The sequence below is a fragment of the Colobus angolensis genome, unplaced genomic scaffold (genome assembly GCF_000951035.1).
Source record: "Colobus angolensis palliatus isolate OR3802 unplaced genomic scaffold, Cang.pa_1.0 Scaffold159, whole genome shotgun sequence".
NCBI classification, from domain to species: Eukaryota; Metazoa; Chordata; class Mammalia; order Primates; family Cercopithecidae; genus Colobus; species Colobus angolensis.
In genome coordinates, this window is record NW_012114699.1 from 215,741 (window position 1) to 222,282 (window position 6,542).

The 6,542-nt window shown below is 40.7% G+C and overlaps 1 protein-coding gene across 6 annotated transcripts in view; it reads left to right on the top strand.

Annotated features, from left to right (window-relative positions):
* STAG2 (stromal antigen 2) overlaps positions 1-6,542 on the top strand; it is a 155,983-nt gene that overhangs the window by 17,555 nt on the left and 131,886 nt on the right. The gene's annotated exons all lie outside the window — the stretch shown is intronic.

Here is a 6,542-nt window from a genome sequence, read left to right on the forward strand (position 1 = left end):
GGTCAGGAGTTTGAGATCAGCCCGGTCAACATGGTGAAACCCCTGTTTCTACCAAAAATACAAAGATTAGTTTGGCATGGTGGCACATGCCTGTAGTCCCAGCTATTCGGGAGGCTGAGGCAGGATAATTGCTTGAACCTGGAAGGTGGAGGTTGCAGTGAGTTGAGATCGCGCCATTGCACTCTAGCCTGGGCGACAAGAGTGAAACTCCGTCTCAAAAAAAAAAAAAAGTACCTATGAAAGATGGGCTATACAGTGGTAAACTAGATTACATAGTCTCTGCCCTTAGGGAATATAGTCAGTTGGACTTTGTCACTACAGAAGTGTTAAAAAATACCTATTGAAATACTGTGTATTGGATTTACTCTACATTAAAGAATATTGCGCTAAAACCAGTCATCAATGCAGTTTTGACATTGTGTTCCTAATTTGAGATTAGTGACAAATACTGAAAAATTAGGGCTTCACTGAAAAACTTTAGGGGAAAAATAACAACTGAGACAACATACAAAACAACTGAGGGCTTTAACGTAGCCTTGGAATGCTTCAGTCTTTGGCGGTTGGTTGTTAATAAACTAAGTTAAAAGAGCCCATGATCATCTTTTTTTTTTTTTTGAGACAGAGCCTTACTCTGTTGGCCAAGCTGGAGTGCAGTGGTGCAATCTTGGCTCACTGAAACCTCTACCTCCCGAGTTCAAGTGATTCTCCTGCCTCAGCCTCCCAAGTAGCTGGGATTGCAGGCACCCGCCACCACACCTGGCTAATTTTGTATTTTTAGTAGAGATGGGGTTTCTCCATGTTGGTCAGGCTAGTCTCGAACTCCCGACCTCAGGTGATCTGCCCGCCTCAGCCTCCCAAGGTGCTGGGATTACAGACGTGAGCCACTGTGCCCAGCTGGTCTATTCTTTTTTATTACAGTCATGCATTGCTTAACGGTGGGCATACCTTCTGAGAAATGCATCTTTAGGTGATTTTGGTTTGTGAGCATCATACAGTGTACTTACACACACCTAGATGGAATAGCCTACTACACACCTATGCCATATGGTATTGCCTGTTGCTCCTAGACTACAATGCTGTATAGCATGTTGCTGTACTGAATATCGTAGGCGGTTATAACACAGTGGTGTTTGTGTTTGAAAACAAAAAAGATACAATAAAAATACGGTAGAAAAGAAAAATTAATATACCTCTATAGGGCAGCTCCCTTATAATCTTATGGGACTACTGTCTTTTTTTTTTTTTTTTTTTTGAGACGAAATCTCCCTCTGTCGCTCAGGCTGGGGTGGAGTAGCGAGATCTTGGCTCACTGCAACCTCTGCCTCCTGAGTTAAAGCGATTCTCCTGCCTCAGCCTCCCGATTAGCTTGGGATTACAGGTGCGTGCCACCACACCCAGCTAATTTTTGTATTTTTAGTAGAGACGGGTTTTCACCATGTTGGTCAGGCTGGTCTCAAACTCCTGACCTCGTGATCTGCCTGCCTTGGCCTCCCCAAGTGCTGGGATTACAGGCATGAGCCACCGTGCCCGGCTGGGACCACTGTCTTATATGCAGTCTGTTGTGGGCTAAAATGTCATTATATGGCACATGACTGTATTTTAATTGGGAAATACATTACTAGGCTTGATGAGACAAACTAGGGAGATTTCAGTAAGCTCTGCCTAACTTAACGGACAATTCAAAGATAAAATTCCTTTATAAGAAATAAGTTGGCTTGGACGTGGTGACTCACCCTCTGAATCCCAACATTTTGGGAGGCCAAGGTGGGAAGATCTGTTGAGCCCAGGAGTTTGAGACCAGCCTGGGCATCATAGGGAGACCCCATCTCTACAAAAAAATTTAAAAATTAGTTGGGTGTGGTTGTGCAACCTGTGGCCCCAGTTACTGGGGAGGCTGAGGTGGGAGGATCGCTTGAACCCCAGGAGGTTGAGGCTGCAGTGAGCCGTGTGATCATGCCTTTGCACTTCATCCTGGGCAACAGAGTAAGGCCTTATCTCAAAAAGTTTAAATTCTGTTGTACATTGTTCAAGGAGGGGGAAAAACAAGTCCTATTTACGTTTTTGCAAGAATAACTTTTGAAACCTGAAGCATTCTAAGAAACTTAGTTTAACTGCTATTTAAGTTCCTACTGAATACCAGTAACCTTGTTTTAATCTTCTGTTTAATCTTCTCAACCACTTTGCAAGATAGGCGGTCCTCATCATTTTACACATGGGAAAGTTGACTTTCTTAGAGAGTAGATGCCTTGTCGCAAGTCACATGATGATAATTGACGGCTTTGGATTCACACTCCGATTAGCCTGGCCTCAAAACCTTTGTGCTTTTTTGTTAAAAATCAGTTGTTTCCCTTACCGGGTTTAGGTCTTGGGCTATCTGTCATCAGAGAGCGTGCATTCTTATTTTAATTTTACAAAATCAAGACTCTTTTTCATGTATAGTGCAAGGTAAATACAGATTTTTACCCAGAGTCAGATGAATTGCTGCCTGAGGTCTATATTGTCTTCTAATAGTAATAGAAGTAGTTGAAATAAATCTAAGCGTTGGTTTTGTTTGCTTATGCTTATTAAAGTTTTTGGAATAATGAATTATATTCTTGAATTTTTTGGGGGGAAATCATATGAGACATGAAATGATTTCATAGATATTTTTTCTTTTATGTCATTTATGCTCTATTTAAAATGGAGATTGTGTCTGAGAAATGTTCCCCAGTCCTTCAGCTTGTTTTATTGAGTGGTTAGATTTGAAGTAAAACGTTCAGGCTAATCTTTAATAATTCAGCACTCTGGTTCTTTAGGGGGATTTTTTGTTATCTAATTGTACCTTAAAAATTCTTTTTTATTCTATTAATGTCTCCTGTTTGCTTATACTTCCTATTTTAGTTCATCTTTCACTATTAAGTTTTCTTGTTGTTACTGTTATCAGGTGATAAATAGTTAGTATCAGGGCCCCAAGTTACTAGGTTCATTAGTGATTGGTATCTTAGTCTCAGTTTTCTTTTTCCTTTCTGTTTTTTTCCCCCCTAGACGGAGTTTCGCTCTTGTTGCCCAGGCTGTGGTGCAGTTGCACGATGGGCTCACTGCAACCTCCACCTCCCAGGTTCAAGCGATTCCCTTGCCTCAGCCTCCCAAGTAGCCGGGACTACAGGCGTGTGCCACCACGCCCGGCTAATTTTTTGTGTTTTTGGTAGAGATGGGATTTCCCCATGTTGGCCAGACTGGTCTGGAACTCCCGACCTCAGGTGATCCACCCATCTCCACCTCCTAAAGTGCTGGGATTCCAGCCGTGAGCCACCGCGCCCAGTCTTCCTGTTTTTTTTCTTTTTCTTTTCTTTTTTTTTTTTAATTGTAACTGAAGTTTTTTTTATCTGAAGGAATTCTGGATGTTGGACTTCTGACCTAAGATAAATTTGTAGAGACAAGGAAAGCCAAATACATCTATTTGTGCTTTTCATTGCCATGAGTCAAATTTATATATTTATATTGATCATTCCTTTAAGCTTTAACATGTAGGAAATACTTTTTTCTCAGGTGATGAACAGCAAGCAGTCTTAGACTCTTTGTTCATTGAGGAGTCTTTTCATCCATATTTCCCCCTTTGTATTCCAAGAAAATCAAGAACTGGTGTTTCATGACAGAATTACTCCCCAAGGCATCCATCATATATTATAAATTAGTTTCTCCCCTGCACATCTAGAAAGATATTAGTTAGGTATCATTCTTGGGAGACTTCAGGAAATAGTCACTCAAGTCATTTTCTGAGTTCTGTAGTCAAGTCATTTTCTGAGTTCTGTAGTTAACATGAGGAACACTGGTTGAGAAAGGCTGCTAGAATATTAAGGGACTTAGTTTGGCACTAAATAAAGTTTTACTTTTCACTGTCACTTTCCTGTTAGTAACTCTAATATGGCCTCTATTACAATTTGTGATACAATGTGAATGCTGTTGATACTGCTATTGCTGTGGGATAAATTGGTTAGTGTTGATTTCAAGCAGTTAGTGCTGCTTAGTTTTTTGGAAGAATTTAATGTGGGACATTAAATGCATCATTTTATTTATAAGAAGGAATATTGTGGGAGCACTGTTCATTATACAGTTCAAAATCTTCTATAAAAAGTCACTGACAGTGACTAACATTAACAAGAACTAATACTAACTGAACTCTTACCATATGCCAGATATTCTTAAAAAATGCTTTGTGTGTATTACCTTACTTTATCTTCATAACTCTATGAGGTTGGGTGCCCATATGATTTATTGTTCAATCTAGGATACTTTTGAGCCTGAAACGGATTGCTTCTTGGCCTTTTGGCTAAGATCAAGTGAAGAGTGAGTGAAAGGGGGCACTCACCGAATGGCATGCTGAGATAATAGCAGAAACTAGGACTGTTTGAGAGAAAGGATGTATGATGACCCTAATTAATACCTTCTTTTTCAGAAGAAACTGAAGCATAGAGGGACCAAATAACTTGCCCACTTAGTAAGCAGTAAGAAGGGATTTAAAACCTCTGTAGAGGCTGGGCACGGTGGCTCATGACTGTAATCCCAGCACTTTGGGAGGCTGAGGCGGGTGGAGCACCTGAGTCAGGAGTGCAAGACCAGCCTAGCCAACATGGTGAAACCCCATCTCTACCAAAAACATAAAAATTAGCCAGGTGTGGTGGCGTGTGCTTGTAATCCCAGCTTCTTGGGAGGCTGAGGCAGGAGAACCCCCTGAACCTGGGGGTGGAGGTTACAGTGAGCTGAGATCGCGTCACTGCACTCCAGCCTGGGCGACAGAGCAAGACTGTCTCTAAAATAAAATAAAATAAAATAAAATAGGACCTGTAGGGATTTCCGTGGGAATGAAAGTGATTTAAATTATTTTAAATTGCCATATTCTGGGAGTTTGTTTACTTTTACCCTTTTGGGGGAGTTTTTATTGGTACCTGGTCAATAGTAAAAAGACAAGATAGTGTTTTTTTTAAAATCCAGGAGAATTTCCAGTTGAATTTTTTTCAAGTGGCTGTTAGACTGAGGTGATTATATTGTCTTAATGTTGAAAAGCAACTTTCCTGAGGGCCACCTAAGTTAAAACAAAACTCTAAGATAAGCAGTACGTATTATTCAGGTTCCCTTTACCATTTTCTTAGGAAGAAATGTGGATTGTAGAAATTTTTTCTGAGAAGACAGTAGAAAGAAGATGAATCCTTTTGTGACTAGGGAGAAGTGTTACTAGAAAAGAAAGAAAAAGATCCAGTTTAGAGACTTTTGAAGGTAAACTGATTCTGTAGCATAGTTTGAGAGTTAAGTCTTATAGAGATTGATATGTCATTTCATAAAATAAATATTCCTCTTTTATTGAGATTTTTAAAGCTATTTTATGTTTCTGGCCTGTTTATGCTTGTGCTGTCACCTCAAAAAATATTACTGAAGGTGAATTCAAATGTGGAGAAGTGATTTTGGCACAATTGTGGAAACAACTATAGTAAACTAAGATCTTTTTTTTTTTTTTTCCTTTGAGTGGGAGTGAATGGTAGTATCTGATCTTAAGGGCACTTCAGTTTTGTTTTCATACTTGGCTATTTTAATAGTTCATTGAGCAATTTGTGTTTTTTTTTCCCCCTAGCTGGTTGACGTTTGGAAGTTTTGTTGGTGTCACTATCATTAAATAGGTCCGTTTAATTTTTAAGGTCTTTTATTTAGTTAATTGAAACCATTATGAGACAAGATATAGCTTGAAGGGGGACTGCATTTCTGACCATATGAAGGAATTTGTGGCCTGTGTAGTGACTATGGGAGACAAAAGGTTATTTTGGGGAGATTTGAGTTATTATATAAGATTAATGGGCCGGGCTAGGTGGTTCATGCCTGTATTCCCAGCATTTTGGGAGGCTGAGGCTGGTGGATCACTTGAGCTCAGGAGTTCGAGACCAGCTTGGGCAACATGGTAAAATGCCCCCTCTACCAAAAATACAAAAAAAAAAAAAAAAAAGACCCAATCAGCCTGGTGCGGTGGCGCTCACCCGTGGTCTCAGCTACTCAGGAGGCAGAGGTGGGAGGATCATTTGAGCCTGGGAGGCGGAGGTTGCAGTGAGCCGAGATCGTGACATTGTACTCCAGCCTGGGTGATAGAGTGAGACCCCCACTCAAAAAACAAAAAACAGTAGTAAAATAAAATTAAAGAAATGCAGTTGGATTTTAAATACTATATTGGTGGTTTTTAAGCTGGGGTCCATGGGTGGGATGGAGATTTGTGAACCCTGTCAAATTATGTTCAAACTGTATACATGCATTTCATAAGTTTCTCTAGGGCTCATTGTTAAAATCAGCTGGTATTTAAAGTACTTATGGGGGACCGGGTGTGGTGGCTCATCGTGCCTATAATCCCAGCACTTTGGGAGGCTGAGGCAGGCAGAGCATGAGGTCAGGAGATCGAGACCATCCTGGCCAACATGGTGAAACCCCGTCTCTACTAAAATACAAAAAACGAGCCTAGCACGGTGGCGCGCGCCTGTAGTCCCAGCTACTCGGGAGGCTGAGGCAGGAGAATTGCTTGAACCTGG